A 21160-nucleotide genomic window follows, 5' to 3' on the forward strand; every position below is an offset into this window, starting at 1 on the left:
AACTTTTAAGCTTAAACACTTTTTAAGCTAACATAGACTGTTGTAATATTTAAACTATGTGTTGTAACACATTTTTTAGTGTACATGGTGTAAATTTTGTAACTAAAATACAGTTGAGGTGAATTTTTCCTCTTCAGCTGTGGCTAGACTAAAACAACATGGCACTGTGGTATCCAGCCAGGTGTAATTGTTTTTGTAGAATTACTGTAAGTAGCCTAAAGTGTGTGTGTGTGTGTGTGTGTGTGTGTGTGTGTGTGTGTGTGTGTGTGTATGTGTGTATGTGTGTCTCTGTGAGAAAGAAAGAAAGAAAGAAAGAAAGCTGGAACTACTGGCCAGACTATAAAGTGTGCATGCTTGACGCAGATCTGCAGCTCTCCTCCACCTCCACACTTTCGTGCATCCCAGCAGCAGTAGATGGGAACAGGGAGAAATCGACAGCGCTCCAGGTGTCGCACTAACATTCACACAAACGCACACACACACACACACGCACACACGTACGCACGCACGCACGCATGCAGACGCGCGCGCACACTCGCACACCGCGCGTTTGTTCGTCTGCCCCGAAATCGTCGCGCGAGCTCACCGAAACCATCTCTTTGGCTGGAAGGTTGGAAGGTGGAAGTTCACTTGGTTGGAGTGGCCCTGGTTAGTGCACTGTGCTTAGGGGAGAGCCTGTGAAAGCGGACACGGCGCTCGGCTCGTCATTTCCACCCGAAGCCCCGGAGTGTCACCTTGCGTTGCGTCTTGTTGTTCTGCTACACAACTTCATTACGTCATTTGTTTGTGCCCAGAGGTAAGTTATTATTCTTGTTATTCTTATTATTACCATCAGCTCGCCTATGTGGGCTACTTTAAGAAACATTAAACGTACAGATCAGCTCAGTCTTGGGCTACTTTGAGTGCCCTGAATCCCAGAGGGACGCTTTTGGAGGCGTGAGGAACCCTGGAACCCTGGCACCATGGAACCCTGGCACCGAGCCGCTGATGTGAATGCGTTATACTGCGATCAAGATAAAGCGCCTCACCAAACTCAAATCATCTTTAAGCTTGATCTTAAAGCATTAAAGCAGAATCGCTTACAGGATGGAACATGTAAGGATAAAGCATAAAGGCTGCATTGTCGAGTCAGTGCTTGAACCTACTCCGTTTCCTGATGCGCTATTTTTAGGAAGTTTTTTCTTTCTTTCTTTCTTTTTTTTTTTTTCATCGGCTTGTCCGTGCGGCTTTAACGATTTGAGATCTTTCAACTGAACTGCTGCCTCTGTAGAGTAGTGTAGCCTGTACCTTGTTCCCATATACAATAAATAATCCTATTGATTTATTCATCATAACCCTGTGTGTCAGCTGTTCATGGTTTAACTTTAAGAGTTTTTTTTTTTTTTTTTTTTTTTTTGCTATCCTGGATCTTTCCCCAGAGCTGACAAACACCATCTCACACCTTTTTGGAATAGATTTGCGTGCACATTAGAAATTAATTTTACTCACAGGGTATTGTTTCTTCTTTTCTTAAAGAAAGATGATTGCATTTGATGAATAGATCTATGTAAAAAAAAAAAAAAAAATGTTCCAGCTAAAACATTTGTTTTTCCTGGATTGGGGGATGGGACTGGTGTAGCCTCTTCTAAGAACACTTGGGTTTATTATTTATAGATAGATAAACCACTTTTATAGGCTGCACACTGTTAAACACGGTTCTCTCTCCTTTTCATATTCAATTTTTATTTATTTGTATAGCACATTTAACAATGGACATTGTCTCAAAGCAGCTTTGGAGAAATACCTGAACACAGGATACAGAGTTTAAGTGTGTGGATTTATCGCTAATGAGCGAGCCTGGTGGTGACGGTGGTGAGGAAAAACTCCCTAAGATGATATGAGGAAGAAACCTTGAGAGGAACCAGACTCAGAAGGGAACCCGTCCTCATCTGGGTCACAACAGATAGTGTGAAAGTAAGAGAAAGTTCATTATGGTTTTAACAGGAAGTCTGTTTGTTGAACTAGTCCACTGTTCACTAAAGGAGTGCAAAACTGCATGTTGTAATTGCAATCCGAGCGGTACCATCCTAGACAATCTCCAGGCTGTAGCGTCTAGTTGATGAGAGCTCCATCCAGAGGTAGGGCATCAGGATAGATATCCATCATACTGATTAGATTGTGAATGGAAATACTTGAGTTCAGAGCATCAAGTGTCTTATTTTTTTCCTTCAATAAACCGTTTTGATGGCCAAAGCTGATAATACTGAGTCTGCTGTCATGCTGGTCTAATTTCAGGGTGGGGCTTTTGCTCTTTACTTTTTTTTTTTTTGATGTCGTTTGTTCAGTTTTTTTTTTCTCCAGCTCCTAAAGCACAGATTGCTGTCAGTTCACATTTTCTCTTATCAGGATCAGCCTGAGAAACTGAGACTATAGTGAGGAATTAGAGAAGTGTCTGAATGAGAGCTGAAGGGATACACGGCTATTCACATTTGCATTGGAAAGCTCAGAGAAGAGGAAAAACACACACAGGGGAGGATGTTCACACTCCCCCTCCAAAGAAAAAAAAAAATGTATGTAGGTTATAAGAAACCCAACACAGCCAGATCCTTTATCTGCAGATAGGCCAGGACACCCACACACATACACACACATTCAGGCACACACTTTTCAACTTTACGGTTGAGATTATGAAACCAAAAACAGATTCATTTTCAGACAAAGAGCTAAGTGTTTCCCTTCCTCTTTCTTTCTCGTTCATTTGAATATTTAGGTACACGTGTAACATCAGTGATCCAGGTGTTTTTCAATGACACTATATAGACCTATTTCCTGAACTACAACAACAACAACAACAACAACAACAACTTTTACTTTCTTAATCCTTCCTTTGAGGCCTGTAAGAAAGATATATATATATATATATATATATATATATATATATATATATATATATTGCTGAGTGTGAAATTTTGCAAAGGTTCTGGGTTGAAAAATGTAAACCTTTACAAATACACCTGCAGTTTAGAATTTAGCTACGGTTAAAAACAAACAAACAACAAAAAAACAAACAAAAGGATTATAAGAAGTTAATAAGAATGCAATAGGGGTGTATCCTGCAACAAGAAAGCAGTATAGGACATCTGGCAGAGTTATAACAGAGTTATAACAGATGTCCAGAAAAATAGACAAAGACTGGACAACAATTCGAGTTAGAGCAGAAATGGCAGGAAGGGGGTGGGGGAATTCAACTCAGAGGACCTAAAAGCTGCTGAAGATACACAAAGAGATTGGAATGGTAAAAGATGGGCATACAAGTTGGACATTACAGAATATTTTATATTACCGTCAGAAACTTTTGGACTGATATCCCGACCCCATTATTGTCTTAGCATACACTATTGAACCATTTCTGTAATGAGGCATGCAATTTGTAGAACCAAACTCCCTAAATATCTTTGTCTTGTTAATTTTCTTATAGGGGGATGCAAACATTTGCATTCTATTGAATGCACACAAGCAATGAGATGGAGATGAGAATAGTCTCTGCTCTTCTTACAATCCAGGAACTAACACAGTCTATCTCAGTTATGTTATCAGGATGATCTACAACACGTGTACGTCTGTTCTCAAAGTGCACATGTGTAATAATAGTCACTAAAACGAACCAGTTTAGTTTGACTGCATGATGACGTGGACTTGCTTGGATCAGGGCTCGGGGGAATATTAGCGTGGTGTCAGCACAAAAGCTAATACAGATGAGGGCCCCTGTTTCTAACAGGCGTGACTTTTAACGGGAACTAAAAGGCAGTTCGTTGTCTTCTTATGGCTTACATGTGGTTGAAGTTCATTCTGTAAAGTGTAAGTGTGAGCACTTTTTGTATACTGGGACAATTGAATGGTTTATATTGAATCTTTTCTTAAGGTTTTTACATTTCCACAGGGTTTATGTTTAGATCATTTGTAAGAATAATGCCAGCCATACCGCTTAGTAAATTACACACAGCCACAGCAGTTGGGATATTTGCATGGACGAGCTCTCGAGTTAAACTTAACTTCCCTTTTATTTGCAGCAGCTGCTCACATTTGCAGCAACTCCACCAGGCTGATTTTATATCAGCTAACTGTGTTCTCTTCACCCACCAGGCTAATCAAACAAACTCATGTATGTTGACATGGAGAGCTCTGTTGGCATGTTGGATTTCATCTTTGCCTCACACAGCCCATGACCTGTTTCAGACCTCAGGATGCACTGCTTTAGTCTGACGTGGAAGCAGTAGCAGGCCTGTGATGATTGGAGTGATTAGACATTAATAGCATTCAGGGTCAAGCAGTGTGTGTGTGAATAGTTGTGAAGTTTCAGGAAGTTTAGCGATCTTTAGACTGAAGTCGAGGAAGAAGCTGAGGTTTAGATGGGAATGGAAATACAGTGTTTGTTTTTGCATTTAGTAATACCTAAATGGACCATAGATGGTTGTGTAAAATCAAGACCCTGGTTGTTGCAAAATTTCTAATACCATTATATAGGAAATTTTGAATTATGTTAAATATGTCACCTGCCTGTGGTTCTTTTCTTTAAGGCATATGAAATACTCTAATAGTGCTAAAAGTAGTAATTTAGTACAAAAAGTAGCTTAATTTCTCTCTGTCTTTTGCTTAAAATTCCTTTTCCAACAACATTGAACCTTGAAAACTCACCACACTATAATAAATTAGCATTTTGTAAACCCATGATTCTCAAAGTTAGATTTTATCCAGGGGTTCCATGTTTTATAAAATTTTATTCCAGTGGTGGAAATTACTTCCTGGCATTATCAAAGTTATTATATTTAATAACCGGTTTGACTTTTACTTCAATTGAATTAAAACCTCCATAACTCAAAAAACAACTTGATTATATAAATACTAACGCTTCAATTTTAATATAAATGTTTTCTGTTGCTCCAAAGAAATAGCCAAAATACACACATTTAAAAAAAAATGTTCAAATACTTAGCCTAATATTTGAATATTTGGATTATGTTCATAAAATAAATGCACCTAGGGATCTGTGGAATTTTCTCTTTCAGTTAAGAGTTTTGCTTTGTTGTCACATCACATGTTACACAGGGATAAAAGTGTAATAAAGGTACAAGTATGATAGAATATTTCTGGTGTATAGTAGTAAAAAGTGGAGTTCTTATATCATACTTGTTCAGTTGATTAAATGAATAAAGGCTTGTGCTGTGTGCAAAAAGTTTGAGCACAAAAAGTTCGCAGTTAGCAATGCCAGGTTTCCCCTGTACCTTATTGCCCTATTTGGGTTCTAGTTTCATAGATCATGATTTCAATTAGCTCTAAAGCTTTCATATGATTAGTGTATGACTCTCCTCTAACCACTAATTTGTAAAATTTGGCATTCTTGTGAGGAGACAGTTTGCAAATAAGTCATTGAGAATGGATGCAGTTGTTCTAGCTGACCAAAACAAAAGGCACAAGGGTGCCATTGTTAAGATCAGCAGTAGATTACTGGAATTCCTTTTTTCCCCACTGCCTGAATAGGCTTTCAGTGCTCCCCATCTAGATGCGGCCAAAAAACTTGCACCTTAATATTTTAATGCTATTGTTCTCAAGGAATTTTGGGTTGTTGGGCAATTATTGCCATTAGTGCCAATTCTGACACAGTGGTATAATAAGTCTTTTCAGAGTACTAGTGAGGTTACATTCATGAAGTTAGCAAAATGCTGTTATGAGTTTCAGAAACCGCACAGAGAGAGAGAGAGAGAGAGAGAGAGAGAGAGAGAGAGAGAGAGAGAGAGAGAGTGAGTAGGAAGGGAGTGACATGTCAGAAACAGGGGTTCTCTGTTGTGTTGAGAATCATTTGAATAACTTGCAGTGTGATAAAAAGTTGGCTGTAGTTCCTCCTGTCTAATGACACAATGCCAACTGTAATATTGCCTCACCTATTATTCACTGACAAACAAAACCACAATGTTTTTCCATTTACAGCGCACAGGTGGAAAAATCAGTAGAATGAGAAAAGCACATTTAATGTCTGGGCTATTATTATTATTATTATTATTATTATTATTATTATTATTATTATTATTATTATTATTTTAAATTTGTAGTTGCTTAAAAGTGCTATCTTGCTCACGGTAGAATGATTTTTTTAGTGTGTGAATTCATTAGCATGCACAGATGACAGAAGATGGTGGATTTTTTCCAGATATGTAGAAATGCTGATGAAATGGACGAAATAAAGTCCAGGGTGAAGTCTGCTAGCACATCACACAGTCACCTTGCAGTTAAAATCCCTGTGAAGTATTTTGAAATGTGCAGTGTTATTCGATTTGATGATGTAAGTCAGGGCGGGGCATATAGAGTGACCCCACCCCTTTTTAAAATTACCAATAGCATTTAGCTTACCTCACAGCCTGGGCTAAGCCGTATTTGAGAGTTAGTACTATGGGTTTTTATAATATTGGGGGTGGGACACTTCAGATTCTATTTGATTGGACAGAAAATCTGATAAGCAGCTGACGTGAAGAATGATGTCATCAAAATTGTTGATCTGTATTGGTGGTAGAGAGAGACTGTACATTTTTGAATGCATATATCTTCTAAATGTGAATTTTGTCATTGTTTTGGAGCACACTAGCTTAAGGCTAACATATTCATACTTAAAGCCACAAAACATCTATGCTGATTTCATGGGGACTTTAAACATTTTGAGAGAAAGTAAAGATGCTAGCCAGACTTTAATAATGTCCAATATAAGGACAGAACACCACGCTGATAGCTGAAACATTCACCAAGGAACCGTTGAGGTTTTGTTGCGGTCACAAACACAATGATATACACGATCATATTAATTGTATTAATGCACTAGCCACCTATCTGATCTTACTATCTGGCTTCTGCTTCTATTTTTTTATCTATTCAGTTAGGTTTGTGAACATGGGCATGGGTAGCACACTGGAGCTTTTACTTGCCCAATGGCATACTGTAGCTATTACATCATTTATTTATTGTATTTGTCAGCCCTTTGTCATAGCACCACATCCTCATAAAGGCTGATCGTGATTCAGCAGTGCATTCTGTCGGTTATGCGCTATATGTTTTACCTGTTTCCTTTCATACAGTAATCGAATCATATGTGTTGTTCTCTGTCTGTTATTCTCTTCCAGTCATTTCAGAGGGGATCTGGCACCACTACTGAGCAGTGTGGGCCACGTGTGTCCAACATGTGGCTGCTAATCCTGCTATTAGGGTAATCTGCTCAGGCTGCTGATCAATAGCTAGCATGCCCAGGCTCCAGCAGAGCCACTGTATCAGGAGAAATTAGGACTGAGGGAAAGGGGGGAAAATGATTTAATCATTTGTATTAAGGGCAGTGGAGGGGAAAGGGGGGCTCCTTGAAGGTATTAATTTGCTGAGTTAAGATATCTGAGTTGGACAACAGCAGATGTGTGCTGGAATAAGGTTTTTACTGTTTTGCACCTAATGGCTTAGACATTGTGTACGTGTTCATGGACAATACTTTATACAGACAGTATAATTCTATATACACAGTACTGTAGGACTGCATGATACGGACAAAATCTTATTTCATATTAATCTTTTATTGTTTTTTCTCCCAAAAGATAAATACCCCGAAATCAAACAAAATGAAACAAGAGAAACAAACAAAAAAAAAAAACATGGTTAATCACCTTAAACAAAAGTTTTTGGGATGCAATTGTTTATTTTTGTTCGGAAAAAAAAAAAAAAAAAAAAAAAAAAACTATGATGGTGAACCTTTGGTGTGACATGTTTACTAGTCAAACTATATTACTTCAGACGGAATTTGCTGGATGACATGAATGCTTTGATTCATCAAAACTGAACAGAACACTAATAAGAAACTCATAAGATGTTCACAACATACAATAAACTACTGGTTAAATAGTTAGAAAACACATTTGCATTAGAGATCAACTGAAATATATATTATGTATGTATATATATATATATATATATATATATATATATATATATATATATATATATATATATATATATGGGCTAGGTCATGTGGTTCCAGTGAAGGAATGCTACAGCACAAAACAACATTCTAGAAAATTCTGTGCTTCCAACTTTGTGTCAGTTTGGGGAAGGCCCACATATTGATGTAAATCTTAGGTGTCCACATACTTTTGTCCAAACAGTGTACACAGTGTGGCCAATTTATCAAATACATCTACCTTGTACCTATACTCATTGGCCATTTTATCAGGTTAGTTTCTAACCTTTTATACACCTTGGTATAGTTATGCAAATTTTATCATCCTCCTTTTACTCCATCCAACAACCAAAGAGACAAACTTAAGACCACTGCAGAGCAGATATTATTTAGGAGGTGGGTCTGACACTCATGTGGTAGTGTGTGCGGCACTGGGATCAGGTCAGCAGTGTTGAATTTTTTTTATTTTTAATTTTTTTAACAGCATGCACACTTAGTAGTCACTTTATTAGTCATAGAACACCAACCCATCCGAATACTGAACACATGGCTGTTTAAACACCGACGAGCGTAGAACACTTATCAGAGTATGTGAATTACAGCTAATGGACCCCAATAAATACATTTTAACTGAGTTTTAGTTAATTATTAAATTTATTACATTTACTCAGCGTTTATAAAAGGCTACTTATAAAACAAGTAAAATGAAAAAAGCTGACCAAGGACGTTCTCTCTCAAACAACATTAAGATAAGACCTGCATTTTCCAAATTCTGGTACAGATCATTTTACCCTGTATGTAGTGGGATCCTTGCATTGGTGTTGTGTTGGCATGTCTTATTCATGACATTCAATTTGGCTTTGTTTATTGTATTTAGTAACATTAGGCAAGTCTGGGCATGATTATGGCTTGTGCATTGTGCATAATATACTTGCTTATTACACAAATCCTGTACCTGATTAGACAAAGTTTCAGCGTCTCATAAACATTATGCTTCTTATTTACTTTTACTGTGTATGTGTTGAATTTTTAATTCTGACTGGTCAGAACTGAAAACAACAGCTTTCACAATAGTTCCAGCTAGTACAACAACTTGAACAGGGGCTTGTATGGCAGAGGCTTAGCATAATCAGATAAAGAAAGCGTGTAATCGTTGATATGATGATATAGTTTTCTGTGAGGCGATGTTTATTTTGTATTAATGGAAGGAGTTTTCAGTTTTAGTTCTAACAGTCAGAGCTAAAGCAGTACGTTTTCTGCTAAGGAACATCTTCAGGATGGTGGGCTTTTTTCCATTTAAAATTCAATAAATTGGAGAAAAAAAAATAGATGTTGAGGGAATGACTGTTTAGAGTTGACGTGTCATAACATTAAATGTAACGACAAACTTAAAAAAAAAAAGTTTTTTGTCCTTTTTTTTTACGGAATTGAAATTGCAATTGCATGACATTGTCTATCACAGTGATGTTTGTTGGTAAATGAGACCTTTGAACTGTATTCATATTCGACGCACGTAATCGAAGAGGGCTTTGGCTAAATGTGCGTTGTGATGATGTCACATGGCACATTGTGAGGCCACGTCTTGGCCCAAATGGCGGAAAATCTGTGATAAGTTTGGATAATTGCAAGCTCCTCTGAATATTGCAGCATTTCCTTGAGTTTGCGGTAATTTCTGCAATCGCTAAATCCTAGAGGGACTGATAAATGTGGCATGATTCGAAGCAAGTGTGCTATTGAAATATTTATAGATATTCAGTGTGTGGAATGTGGTGTTGGGCACTTGCTCAGGAAGGTGACTGGTGGTGGTCTTGGCTCTGTCTGGTTGGCAGCAGAGTCAAAGAGAGGGCACCACAGCAGGTCACACAGCAAAGCATGGCAATGGGTGGACATCTTCCTGTTCAGCGTTCCAAATGAAACAGTTTGGTGGTTTGAAGGCCTTCAGGCTATATTTAACACATGCACAAACTTAACCACACCTGCAAAAAAAAAAAAAAAATATTAAAAAAAAAAAAAAGCATTAATGTTGATTTACTAACAGGGCAATATGTGTCTTTCAAATAAGCAAAATAGCACGTTTTGTCCATTTTGCTTTAATGAATATGAAATTTAGTCCAAAATATAGTGTGATTTACAGCCTTAAAGGTACTTCAGGAACGACAGTTGTGTGTGCTGGATAACCACTGCCTAATCATTTCCATCATTTAAAGTAAAAAATACAGCATTATTTTACTGCAATTACTCCTAAACATGTCTCTGTATTCTAGTTTAATTCAACAGTGTGTAAAGTTGGTCTCATGTTAAATATTCGCCACTGACATCTTCCCACCTCCAAATTCAACAGTGAGTCGACGAAAAGCTTTTCTTTTTAACATGAACACAACACACGTGTGCACTTCTTTGTGTTAATATTGCATTCTGAACAGATTTCTACTCACCTCATGTCTTTAATCAGTTCATTAATTATGATTTCTGCATCCATGTGGCACGTTTCAGTTGACACTTTTGAGAGATCGTTTTGAGATCCAACCTCACCATGGCTATCGAGAACAAGAACATCGATAAATCTCATTTAACTGTTGTTTTCTCAGTCTACTGTATATTTCACCCAGAACACACACATCACTTAAACACACAACCTATTAGACTACATATTAGCACTCTTAGTATATGTTTATATATGTTAATATTCAAACACTTTTAGAGGATTACACTGGAGGTGATATTTATTATACCAAGGGCCAGTAATAAGCACTGTTATCTCTGAACTCAAATTTAAAACTGATGTGTACATATACATTATTAATGTCCAAGTGAAAATACTTTGTGCTTTAATTTTTACTATCAATCTACTTGTAATTGGAGCTTTCTGATGCTATTGATGTGCAATCATGCATACCTTAAAGATTTGCACTTCCTAAAAAAAAAAAAATGATTACACCAAAGTCTCAGCCTTGCTTCAGTGGATAATCTCAACCGGATAAAGCCAATTTGTATCTAAGAACTGCTGCTGTAATCATAAAGACTGTCCTGTACTCATCCCAGGACTCTTATTCACAATCTGCTCATACTGAACATCCTGTAAACACATTTAGTGTTGTTCTTCTTTACTCTTTTACACCTGCATACTATAATGAGATATAATTCCACTATCCGAAACCACGTACTTATCTACTATATAGTAGGCAAAATACGTATTTCTATATACTATATAGACGGTAAGTACACAGTTTCGGACGTAGCTCACGTCTTCAAGCAGTCGACTATTTGCACGTACAGTGTGACAAATGATGAACTGCACTTGAAGCTTTCGTAAAATTTAAAATAAAAACACCCAAAACTGTGTACGGTACCATAACGAAGACCAACTGTATGTCGATACGTGAAATTCTGGAGGGAACGTCGTGGCGTGGTGACGTAATGACGTGTGCCGTTAATCGATCCATGTGCTATAACATGTAACACAGGAACATGAAAGGAATATTCTGAAAGCAAATCATATAAACACCTTAATCACAATATTGTCTTATTCAGAATAAGGTCAATAATTAGATTAGTCCTGTCCATGTAAACGTAGTCAATGTCAATTGGTAAAATTGCTATCACAAATAAAATTCAATTGAGAATATCACACTTTACTAAAAACACTCTTTCCAGAAAGCATTTCTGACTACACACTGAACATGCTTAGTGCTCTCTGTGTGTTGTGTTCAGCAGATTGAAGGACATAGACGTGCACTAATTGGAGCCTGGGGATGTCAAGTGCTCGCTCCTTTCAATTATTCAGTTTGCTTTGTCCATGCAAGAAATAATAATAATAATAAAAACAACAACAACAACAACAACAAAAAAAAAAAAAAAAACCTGCCGAAAACAATGATGATTCATTTCTTTAATTTTGGCTCTAGGTCAATTTAAATTTACATAATATATATATATACAAATACAAATGAGTATATTGTATTATGAAGTGTTATTCTAAAGCAGTGGCTCAGTTGAGATCACACTGGTCTAAACACATTCCTAAATCTGAAAAAGTGACCTGGAATATCAACAAATCTGTGCGCTTTAACATCTGGCCCTGTGAGAAAGCATGCACAGTTTATTATTAGCACCAGCTCCAGGGATTTCTCTTGGTAGTCAAAGGAATAAAGTCACCATTCAGAGCCAAATATTCCATGTCAAGGATGATGGTTTGTGAAATGTAGAATCTCCCTCAAATGCAAGTGTCTTTATCAAGGACTATGAAAGTAAAGGGATTGAACAGGTAGTGGTATGAGTAGACTTTTTTGTTTATCTATTTATGCCTTCCAACTTAGTCTTACATTCAATATACTGCACATTATAGTGAGAACGCTGTTGTTGTTTTTATCAACATGGAATCAAAGCACATGCTTGTTCGAGCTCAAGGTTTGAATGTAAAGGGCTTTTTGTGTGTCTTTGACTTTGAGCTCAAATTCACCATCACACTCATTTCCAATTCTCTGAATTAAATGCATCTCTGTTCTGTTCATGCCACTTTTTTAAAACCTCAAGGAGACACAGTACAACTACTGTCCCTCTCCTACTAGTCAGCGCATTCTAGCATTTTTCATCTCATTTACTGTATGTAAAATGCTGTCCTTGGCCTGGAAAGGAGTATGACCAGCATTAGTTCACTTCTTTGGTAGGCTGAGATTAAACGGCATAATCCTACCCATTTTGGCAGCAGACGTCCAGCTGGAGTAGCCTCAAATCCCTCAGGGCCTGAAGTGCAGGATCTTTTAGATTTGGGAAATGATGGCTGTCCGTATTCTTTTCAACAGCTCCTGCTCAGAAGTTTGAAGTTCTGATTTGTCCATTAATCGCTTTGAGTTTGCACAATGCATTCGGAAGTGACTTGGCTTATTTGCTAATCAGTAGGTTTTATTTGTGAGGCATGACAGTCAGAAATCCACCTGTTCATGTTTCTATTGATGGCCTTCTTTCACAAAAATGAATAATCTGTCTGGTTTTGTCCAAGAGCCTTTCCTCTACAAGTTTGAGCACTTAAAAGTACTGGCTCTTATCCAGATTATGTAGAACAGTTATATGTTTCATTACTGCTTTTATTTATTGTCAGAATAACAACACACACACACACACACACACACACACACACACACACACACACACACACACACAAAAGCTTGTTTTCCGTGCCCTGAGTTTTGCATTTATATTTACATTTAAACCATTTGACGGACGCCCTTGTCCAGAATGACGTACAGAAGTGCTTTGTAGTCTCCATCTAAAACACATCCTCATCCTCGTACAAATAGATCAGGGTGTGAGAATCTGATCAGGCTAAAATCCTCTTAAAGAGGACAAATACAGTACAAGTAACAAATACAGTTCTTACAGTAAATAACAAGTACAGTAAGTTTATTTGATTTGTTTATTTAAACATTTGGTGAAGAGACAGGTCGCCATTTGGAGACGACCATTTTGGTTTTGTCTGATATTCTGGTGCATCACTAGTTACATTCAAATTAAGTTAATTCTAACACATCTAACACTATAACACTAAGACTGAATAGTTAATGTGAGAGGATAGTGATTTTCCAAATTTGCTCCAGAATGATCATGGCATGCTTTTTACATTTTACGCCTTGTAGTGAGACTCAGTAATGTTCAATAATGTGATTGGACCACTGATGTGAACCATATGCAATGATAGATGTAAGAGGAAAAAAAGGGAAGAGACATATAAGTGCTTCACATTAGCATCAGACCTCAGAGATGGAGGACAGGCTTGTGGACAAATGCATGAGTGCCTTTGTTATTAAAACCAGAAGTGAGCTAAATAAGGAATACAGTTTAGAGTTGTGTTTTATGGGAAAATAATCAATGACAGGGTGGCATGATGCACTCAACATGTATATTAATCTGTTTATTAATCTGTTTATCATTAGCCTTAGATGATGTACGTTTTATGAACTCCTGTTAAGGAACTGTTACCATAGACGCTGTAATGTATTATTGTTATTGTAATGAGCGCATTAATATAAACATGTGGTTTGAATTACAGTTAGAACTTCAGTCAGAGCTTCTGTTACAGAAAACTAATTAACACCTTCTGAAACATCAATTTAGAGAATTCAGCAGCGCTATGGTATAATAGAAGATTATGCTTCTTGTCTGTGTATATAAAAGCTACAAACAAGATGTTCTGAAGATGTCCAGCTTTCTTGTTTTATCACGTGTTAATAAGGTTTTCCCTCACTGACACTAAACTTGTGTCTTTGCCATTGTATGCATCCTTATAAAAAAAAAAAAGCAAAATAACAAGAAAAAAACAACAACCTTTTTTTTGTGTGAAAAGCATGTAGTGTACACATATCTTTAGAAACTGCTGCGTGTTTAGGGTTCATTCTTCTGCCAGATCAAAATCCAGCCCTATTGTTGCACTCGGCTGCTCACTTCATAAACAGGAAGTCAAAACTCTAACTGAGAGCAGAGATCTCTTAGTGAAATTAGGACACACACACACACACACACACACACACACACACACATACGCACACATACCACCAAGACAGATGGGCAATGTAGTGAGATATAATAGAAAGATAGACCCTCTGAACAGATCCGAAACAGGAACAGAGAGAGAGAGAGAGAGAGAGAGAGAGAGAGGGGGGGGGGGGTGGGGTGGGGGGGTGGCTTTCATGGTATTAGATTACAGTTTCTTACTAGGCTTACTAAAGAAAAAAAAAATTTAAAACCATTCTTCCTGTAGACACAGCGGTGATCTTTCCTGAGCCCAAACCCAAAATCTGGAATATGTTCTTTTTTTCTTTTCTTTTTTTTATCTTTCAACATATCACATGTGGATTTTAGGGGAAATCAAATTTCTCAGCAATCACACACTTTCAAAACCTGCTTGAATCATTTCACCAGTCCGAATAGAGGAACTGGCATCTTATTATGATCGGGAGCGTTTGTATCACGTCTCTGTTTTCTCTCTAGCAAGCGTCATTGTTCTGCTATGATAAACAGTATTTGTTGTCCAAGAGACGACACCGCGTGACTCGACATTAATAAATAAACGGAGAGGGAAACAATACAGACAGGGCCGTGAGAATGGCATCTGGCTGCTTTGCCTCCTAGAATGTGATCATGTCTCTCGCCAAGGACTGATATTCTCACAAAGGCCTGAGGAAGTGTGTCCTGCAAGGTCGCTCAGCCCTGAAGATAGATGGCAGGTTTGGATTCGGTGAAATAAAGTTCATCTCATCAATCCTTTTTGGAGAAAAAAATTTCTAGAGATTTATACACAGTTACAGACCAGTCCCATCCACATTGTAGGCTCTGGGTTCACCTCGATCCTGACCAGGATAAAGATCTGAAGTTAAATGGATGAGCGAGTTATGTGTTTTGACCCTTCTATACATGTGTCATGTTCAATAATGTAAACAGCCATTATAACAAATTAAAGCAAGACCCTTGCCCTTACTGGGTGTGATTTCAGCTTCCTGCCCATGCTACATTGTTCTATTGCGAGTTGTAAATATAGAAATCAATATGGATGTCGAGCCCAGAGGCCTGGATAATGAGACTGAAAGGGGGTTGGGTAAAGGTTAGCTTTAGATAATGAGAACAATTGGTTTGTGCTTTTGCAGTCTTTACAGAATACGCCATGCTCCTAATATGCACTGGCACTATCTGTGTCTGTTTAGTGCTTTAAACATCCGTATTTACATGGAACTCATATTTGGATGTAAACCTGAAGTGGTTATGCTTTAGTTGATTTACTTCTCAAAATCGAAACAATTTAAACCATTCTTTTTTTTGTCCCCGTGAGGTTCAAATCTAATGCTCACTCACACCGACGTGAAAGTAAAATCCTTGTGTGAATTTTTGGTTGCGTATCATAGAATGCCAATCTCAACACACACCTCCAGTATTAACCAGATGCTCTGTGAACCTTAAAAAATACAGTATGTGTTAAGTCCAAATAATGTGTGCATTTGGTTACATCACTATGATATGGACATGTAGTAAAGAAAAAGACTAAACCACTTCGAAGGAGAGAGAGAGAGAGAGAGAGAGAGGGAGGGAGAGGGAAAGAGTCTGAGCTGACCTTAGCATGATAATCTAATCCATGTTGAGAGGGAGAGCTTTTTTAGAGAGCAAGTTAATACCACTAGATTATAGTGTAGTCCCAAACCAACGCAAGCCACTGTGCAACAGTTACATTCTGAGACAATTAGACAATACAAGGAAAAGTTGCTAAAATTTTTTATTGCAGTCCACTTATGTCAAACCAATAGCTTCTAGTAAGCTTACTGAACTCATACACGTTTACCTACTCCTACAGTGAGGATTTCACCAGAACAATTTTTTGTGAATACTATCTAACAGCTGCAGAGATGAGATGGCTCTCTTCTGTAGGAAACGTCTATGCTTATAGACGTAGTGCTCGGTTGGGCATATCAGAAATGTAATAACTCACCAGGCAAGTAAACTCTCCAGTGTGATGTCCAGTCCTATGTTTTGGTTGCCCAGAAACCTAATTGACAAGGGTAAAATGGGGTAGTTTACGAAATGCAGTGTAGTACCTTGTGGCAAGTTTGCTAATTAAATGCAGACTAATGGAAGCAAAAAGGTTTGTTATTGCGATCCTCTTCTAACCAATTTTCTAATATAGCACACTTTGTGCCCTTGATAAAAAGTCAGAAAGTCGTTGACCGTCTCCACTATGAGCCGTGATGTTCGATCCTCGCACCACATGTAAAAGATTTTATTTGAGTCCAGTTCATGTTTTTATTTTCTTGCAATATGTTTAACCGCAAGGTAGTAAGCAAGAGAGTTATTTATGATGACTCTGCGTTGCACTTTTGCTTGGATTTGTCAGTTTTCACACACCTGCATGTTCCTGATTTGGAAAAGATCATTTCTCATTGGGGTACATCACAGCATAGTGACGTGCACTGCATTTAAACATAGATTCCAAATGAAAACTTTGTGAAAGTCAGTAAAGACTAGGATTTTTTCTCTTTTTGACTCTCTTATCTGAGGCTAATATGAATAAAAGCCCAATACCCTGGACACAAAATATGCTTGTCCTAGGCACCCAGACTGCTGATTTGTCCACTCCTGGTAGTAAGACTTTATATTAAGGTTCTCCAAGTAAGATCATTTAGATGTAATTTCCTGATATATATATATATATATATATATATATATATATATATATATATATATATATATATATCACATTCCAGATGTTTATTCCAGTCATTCCAGATGACTGGTTTCTCAGTTCAGTTCTAATATGGTAGTTTTGTATAACACTCACTTTTACTAACTGATTTATCAAGAGATTAATCTAGAATCTTTGCATACAGTATATAAGACTAACATAGGATTGTATGCTTAGTATAAGCCTATGTAATCGTTAATGGTTTTGATTTAGTTGTGCAAGCAAATGGTTTTCTTATCTTGTCCGTTACATTGTTTTGATTTAATGTTGAAAACTGGAGAAACAAAAATGTGGAAATGAACAATTTGAGTTTAAGTTTTACAATCATATAACTATCTTTATATAGAACCTGAGGCAAGAAGAAGAAACCCATACTTCTCTGTCCAGTTATCTTGAAATGCTGTGCTTTTGTCTTCGATGTATTTTTTTCACCTGTTGTACATGTTATGTTGTCACTTCATTAATCAGACCTGGGGGGTAAATTAAATGAAAAATCAATGAAAATCTGTGCAGCTTCTTCCGGTCTGAATTAATGTCTCTAGCCTTGTGACTAGTGTCTGAGCTGATGAGCTGGCATTAGCTAAATAATTTACTACATGTGACTACATGTGATTGGATGAGCCACAACAGAAGATCTGCTACAGAAGCTGAGCTGGTTGATGTTTAGAAATCTGGAGTCGCTAAACTACAGCCCTTTTATTATATATTGAACACTCTACTATAGTATTTTTCAGTTCAGACCACTGAAATCTTTCCCTTTATCCGCATTTAGTGACCCCTAGGCTGGAAGGTAGCTGCCTTGACTACCAGTCAGATCCAAAGCAAAAAATGTGGGCTATGGTACCATTTATGAATCACCGTTTTGGTGCAATCTTGGCATCTAGCGGCCTCTCAGCTGTTAGAGGCTTGTTTAATTTTAGACATTGCTGTCAATCAAAGCGTCTTAATGCCTCAGGCAATTGAGACGAATATAATCCTGGCTCATACATCACAGCTATTGTGGAGTGAGTCTAGCCATACAATAAAGATCCTACGAGAGGACTGACCTCAGGTCACACACTGCCGAACTTTCAGTCACTACGTGAGGAGGATTTAATATGAACTCATAAAGAAACACAGATCTTAGATCAGATTTCTGCCTTACGACTGATTCAGGACAAGGGAAGTGGCTCTGTACCTGCAGGTCTACATTTAGACTCTCTGTTAATGTGCTTCAGTGGAGCATAAGCCACTGCAGTGCTATAATCCTATCAGCAGATGCCCATCGCACCCTCCTAACACTCACGTAGTGATCCAGGGAAGGGTCTGTTCAGCCATGCTGAGGTTTCCATGACCTGGTTGCTAATTGTATTATGTAAAGACAACCAATACTGAGTGATGATGTTTGGATAATTACGTTTAATAAAGTTTATGCAACCTCAATATGGAAAATTGACTAAAGGTAGCGGTTTTTGCTATGAAGTGTTATATTTATAGAATTTTTCCGTTGCACCAGCATCACCTTTTTGCCATTAGCATTACTATCACATTTTGGGAGGTGTGGTTGCTGTAAATGCATTTGAGATTTGTGTTCTTTGCAGGACCTGTTACTGTGGATACACAAACATATGGATATCTTACATATATATACAGTAATGTGAAAAAATAAGTACACCCCATGAATCATTTATTTATTTATTTATTTATTTATTTATTTTTTACATATTTGGACAAGCAAACATTTGATCCTCTTTGAATCAGTGCCTATTAATAAAGGTGTTACACTCTATCAAATGACACATAACATTTACATTTTATAGTAATTTTTACGATTTATATTAACAAACATGGAAAAGTAAGCACACCCCTACATTTATCACACTTTCAAATACAGAAAATTAGAATCACGTGTTCAAGATTGGGTTCCAGTAATTAGAACCTGCTTAGGGAGTGCAGGTGGAAAACGTCTTATTTATACCTCTCTTATATCTAGTGTCTGGTGTTCCTTTTGCTATTGAGGTGCTTGGTGTCATCATGCCAAGATCTAAAGAGTTCTGTAAGGCCTTCAGAAAAAAGGTTGTGGATGTCTATAAGTCTGGCAAGGGATTTTAAAAAGATCTCCAAATTATTTGAAATACATTGTTCCACTGTAAGGATAAATAATCTACAAATGAGGCAGATTTCAAACGACTGCCGATTTGTCCAGGACTGGCCATCCCAGCAAATTCAGACCAAGAGCAGACTGTCTGATATAAAAAGAAATCTTCAAGAACCGCAAGATTTCATCACAGGATCTGCTAGTAAGTCTTGCAACTGTTGATTTTTAAAGTGCATGCTTCTACAATCAGAAAGAGATTGCACAAATGCAGTGGGAGGCATACCAGAAAAGTCTTTGCTGTCTAAAAAGAACATTAAAGCAAGACTACAGTTTGCCAATGAGCATATACTGTAGGCAAAGACCAGGCCTTTTGGAATAATGTGCTCTGGACAGACAAATCAAAGATAGAGCAGTTTGGCCACAGTAACAGCAGACATGTTTGGCACAGACCAAAGACAGCTTTTCAGGAGAAGCACCTCATACCGACTGTGAAGCACGGTGGTGGAAATGTTATGGTTTGGGGTTGCTTCACTGCCTCAGGGACTGGACAGCTTCATTCATTGATTCAGCTATGAATTCTGCATTATACCAAAGAATGCTTAATGATAATGTGAGGCCATCTGTCCGAAAGTTGGAGTTGAACTGAAAGTGGACCTTTCAACAGAATAGTGATTCTAAGCACACTTGCAAATCCACCAAGGAATGGCCCAAAAAGAAGCAGTGGAGGGTTATGGAAAGGCCTAGTCAAAGCCCAGATTTGAATCCCATTGAAATGTTGTGGGAGGGATTTAAAATGAGCAGAACATGCAAGAAAACCCTCAAAAATCTTGCAACTGAAAGAATATTGCATGGAAAAGTGGTCAAAATTTCCAGAAAGCCTGGTGGACAGTTATGCAAAACGCCTACAAAGAAGTTATATCTGCTAAAAGGGGCAATACTATCTTCTGATGCACTTAACTTTTCAACAGAAGAATATCACATCTCTTGATATTTCTGTTGAATAACTGATTGAAAAAGATATTTTTCCTTGTGGTTTTGTTCAGTTTTATCAATTTTATTAATAGGCACTGTTTCAAAAATGATAAAATGTTTGCTTGTCCAAATATGTAAAAAAACAAAACAAAAAAACAACAATTTCCATGGGGTGTACTTATTCTTTTCACATGACTGTAAAAGGCGCTTCTTACAACAAGTACTTAAGTATGTATGCATATGTTAAATGTTAAGATTTTGGCTTCAGCGTTGTCTGTTGGAGAGAACATAAGTGTGGGGCCTCTGTAGTAGCACGCGCGCGCGCACACACACACACACACACACACAGGCACTGGCTCAGAGCAGAGGAGCAGTGTCCAGAGCGTGGGGCGTTTGTGCTGAGCTGGTCTGGCCGTCAGGTTGAATAAACTTGTGGACAGCTGACTGGACATGGCTATTCATCGGCATGAGAAAGGAGCACAGAGAGAGAGAATGGATCACTAGCTTAGGGCTGCATATAACAGATATAAGCCTACGTGTGTTATTTCCTTTCTATTTCGACCTCCACTATATATATATATATATATATATATATATATATATATATATATATATATATATATATATATATATATGTGTGTGTGTGTGTGTGTGTGTGTGTGTGTGTATTTGTATATGTATATCTATCTATCTATATTATATATATGTAGTACATACAGTATATATACAATAATTTCTTTTGCAGAATTAATTGCTCAGTTTATTGATGACTGTAGAAATTGATGTGCTGAGTCAGATTGTACTGCCTGTATAAGAAAGAAGCAGAAGTAGCTGCTACTGCAGATGTATCAGATGAAATGCAGAGCTCAGACAGAGGGGAGGGTGAACCTAAGGTTGCATATATCCTAGAGTAACAGCAACCGTGGAAACT

General features: G+C 37.5%; 1 protein-coding gene across 5 annotated transcripts in view; it reads left to right on the forward strand.

The window, feature by feature from the left end:
- The first annotated feature begins 363 nt into the window (after positions 1–363).
- znf516 (zinc finger protein 516) overlaps positions 364–21160 on the forward strand; it is a 46715-nt gene continuing 25918 nt past the window's right edge. For 2 of the 5 annotated variants that reach the window (XM_017454718.3, XM_017454721.3), the window contains exon 1: positions 364–796. The gene's annotated coding sequence lies outside the window, so the exon portion shown is untranslated. Of the gene's footprint in view, positions 797–1766; positions 1954–2978; positions 3838–21160 lie in introns of those variants that run through there. The other 3 variants (XM_053675292.1, XM_053675291.1, XM_017454720.3) reach the window with 3 other exon arrangements.

Source organism: Ictalurus punctatus, chromosome 24 (assembly GCF_001660625.3).
Source record: "Ictalurus punctatus breed USDA103 chromosome 24, Coco_2.0, whole genome shotgun sequence".
NCBI classification, from domain to species: Eukaryota; Metazoa; Chordata; class Actinopteri; order Siluriformes; family Ictaluridae; genus Ictalurus; species Ictalurus punctatus.